We start from the raw sequence: 3837 nt of genomic DNA, 5'->3' as shown, positions 1-3837 counted from the left end.
ACGAAGCGGGTTTTCATATGGTTTCCGCATCCCAGTGGGGGATTTTCAGGGTGTAGCACATTGTAAGAATCAACTGTCGGTCTTGCAGCACACGGCGGTGGTGCAGGTAAAGATTGGGAAAGAGGTGACTCGAGGTCGTGTCGCCGGCCCATTCGATTTGCCACCGGTTGCTAACTTTGTTTGTTCTCCTCTGGGGGTGGTCCCAAAGAAGGACCCGGGTGAGTTTCGGCTGATACATAACTTGTCAGCCCCACGTGGTCTTTCCGTGAATGACGCGATAGACCCGGAAGTGTGTTCGGTACGGTACGCATCTTTCGATGAGGCCGTCGCCATGTTGAATCGCCTGGGGCCCGGGACGCTGATGGCTAAATCAGATATCGAGTCAGCGTTCCGGTTGCTCCCGGTACACCCAGACGATCAGCGTCTCCTTGGTTTCCAGTTTCAGGGTCGCTATTACATGGATAGATGTATGCCAATGGGGTGCTCGATTTCCTGTGCCTATTTTGAAAAGTTCAGTTGTTTTCTGCAGTGGGTATTCACAAGGAAGACAGGTTTTCAACATGTTATGCACTATCTCGATGACTTTCTGTTTTTGGGGGCAGCCGGGGATCCTGAGTGTGGACAGGCTTTACATGACTTTTGTGTCTTAATGAACCAGTTCGGTGTGCCATTGGCACCAGGTAAGACTGTGGGTCCCTCGACCTTGATCGAGTTTCTGGGGATCGAGCTCGACTCAGTCGAGGGTTGTTTTCGATTACCCAAGGAAAAAGTGTTAAAGTTCAGGTTATCCCTTGAGATATGTATTCGTGCAACGAAAGTAAACCTGCATCAATTGCAACAGGTGGTGGGTCAGTTGAATTTTGCCTTGAGAGTGATGCCAATGGCGCGCCCCTTTTCCCGCTCGATTGCACAAGCCATGGTCGGCCTGAAGGAAGGACATCACCGCACGAGACTCTCGGCAGAGGTTCGCCAGGACATGCGCATTTGGTTGGCATTTCTGGCGGATTTCAATGGTCGAATTGTCTGGAACAAATCGGCGGTGTCTTCCGGGGAGCTGGGGCTTTGGACAGATTCGGCGGGGAGCATAGGTTTTGGCGCCATATTTGGTAATCACTGGTCAGCACAAACATGGCCGTCATGGTGGCACGAGTGCGGTTTGACAAGTAACATTGCATTTCTCGAACTTTTCCCTATTTTGGTGGCACTGAAAACTTGGCCCGAGGGGTTCCGTGATCACTCTGTGGTGTTCTGGTCTGATAACATGACCGTGGTTGAGTGTATCAATAGTCAGGCAGCACGATGCAAATTGATTCTGAGACTGCTCAAGGAGATTGTATTGTTATGCATGCAACTGAATGTACTGTTTAGGGCACGACATGTGCCGGGGGTGATGAACCAAGCAGCTGATGCGCTTTCTCGTTTCCGTATGCAGGCCTTCTGGGGTTTTCTGCCCACAGCGGACCCGGTGGCGGCACCCTTTCCCGAAGCTCTCTGGTCTCTCGGTGCCCCGAACTACAAAACCTCGTGGGAGAGAGTTTAGCACCCAGGACAAGGAAGGCATATGAAGGGGCGTTCCGTTCCTATTGGGCCTTTTTGGGTACTACTAGGGGAGAACTTTGGGGTCAGGAGGAGTTTGTAGTGAAATTTCTGCTCTCCCTTCGTCAGGCAGGCAAATCAGTAGCTACGGCCCAGAGGCATCGGGCCGCCATTTCCTTTATGGCAAAGGCTCATGGGATCCAGGACCCGACTACGTCTTTCGTTGTACAGAAAGCACTACGTGGGTGGCAACGCCTTGAGGGTCGCAGAGTAGATGAGAGGCACCCGATAGGTCTGGATAGGTTAACCCTCTTAGGGTCTGTGCTCCCGGCAACGTGCTCATCCCAGTACGAAGCAGTGTTGTTCCGAGCCGCATTTGCACTTGCATTCCATGGGGCTATGCGGGTAAGCGAATTAGTGGCGAAGAACAAGCGGGATACGATGGGGGGATTGTGCCGGGAGCACATTCAGGTCAGGGGAGAGACGATAACGGTCTCGTTTGTTAGGTCCAAATCCGATCAGGGTGCAATCGGGGACTGCGTAGTCATTCAGAAGATCCCCGGTTCTTCCATGTGCCCTGTGGTATGCGTAGAGGAATACTTAGCGCAGAGGGTGGCAGCATGGGGGGGGACCTTGTTGCGACACGCTGACGCCACCCCACTGACGAGGTTTCAGTTCCAGAGGGTGCTTGCAATGTCGATTTCGGCCGCGGGCTTGATCCCCGGCGAGTTCGGGACCCATTCCTTTCGGATAGGGGCTGCTACTGAGGCTACAGCCAGGGGCCTGAGTGTAGAGGAAGTAAAACGTGTGGGGCGTTGGTCCTCGAACTGTTATAAAAGGTATGTGCGCTTGCACATGTTGTGAAGCTATAATGATGTACTCACGCTTCTTGTTTTTGTTTGGTTTTCAGTTGCGCAAGCTTACGAAGCGGGGCGGACTGTGCAGTCGACCCAACACCTGGGGACCAGCGGTCAGAAATCACCGACTGCGGGAAAGGAGGTGTGGGTCGTGGGCCACTCATACGTGAGGCGTGTCGCGGACGTATTCAAAGCAGGTGATATGATTCACGTGGCTGGGGAATACGGGTACAGGGTGTCCTTCTACGGAAAGGGCGGGCTCTGTATTGACCAGTTTCAATCCTTTTTCGAGGGTTTGTTAGGGCGGACAAGGTCACCGCCGTCTATAATCATAGTCCATCTTGGGGGCAACGATCTGGTGGCCACTGGTAGACGACTTCTTCTTGAGGCAATGCTTTCCACAGTAAGTTGGTTGGCAAGAAGAGTTCCAGGGTGCACAATTGCATGGTCCCATATGATCCCACGGAAAGTGTGGCGGGGGGCTATTTCTGTTTCTGCTCTGAATCATTCCGTAAGGAAAATAAATAACAAAGTGAGTAGATTGTTTCATTCAAACACACTGCATTCTGTTTCGCATGGTTGTATCAGAGGGGACAGTATGTATTTGGGGGACGGGGTTCATTTGTCCCGGGTGGGGAATGAGTTACTCATAGGAGACCTCATAGCTTGGCTAAAGAGTTTAAAACATGACCTTTAGGAAGGAGTTGTTGTGGGGGGTCCGGATAGCCGGTCAACTATCCGGCCTGTGGCGGTAAGGTCATGAGCGGTGAGCAGTAATTGGAAGATCCCTATGAGGGGGCGTCACCCATTACGGATGGGAGCGCTAGGGGGAGGTGGCCACTTGGCCCCTCAACGGGGAGGCGGTCCCGTCTAAGGATAGGCCGCCGGAAGGAAAGGAAAGGTGGTCAAGGCCCCTTCCTGGATAGGAGGGGCTGCGGGCCCTCCTGGGGAATTTCCCGGGGCCAGGACATCTGCGACGGCAGATGGGTAAGTTGTGTGGGGTGCGGGAGGGGGTTTACGCTACCTTTTAGACACCTCACACGAGTCCTCGAACGACCGTTAAATGGCGTCGAGTTCATTGGGGCCCCCGTCAAGTCAAAGGGAAATTGGTAGATGCACTTGAGGTACGCCTCTGTGCGGTCGCTCCCCTCACAAGTGAGGGCGGTATTTCTAGTTTAGGGATCTGACACCGATTACGACCTTGCCGTTGGCCCTTAACGTTAGGATGTACAATTTCAAGTCAAATGTTTTGTAGGATGTTAGTTCGGCTAGGAGAACCTTTGTATTAGAGATCTGTTAAGGTTAGCCAAAACATCGTAATGTGGAAATGAAATTGTACATAATATGGAACTGTTATTTTAATGTTTTGATTTTGTTTCATATTTTAATAAATACGGCCGGGAAGGGTAACTCCCTTCCCGCCTTCCAAAAGTTCAAGAACTGT

This window comes from Lissotriton vulgaris, chromosome 8 (assembly GCF_964263255.1).
Source record: "Lissotriton vulgaris chromosome 8, aLisVul1.2, whole genome shotgun sequence".
In the NCBI taxonomy this organism is placed as follows: domain Eukaryota; kingdom Metazoa; phylum Chordata; class Amphibia; order Caudata; family Salamandridae; genus Lissotriton; species Lissotriton vulgaris.
Note: the sequence above shows the minus strand (reverse complement) of the source record.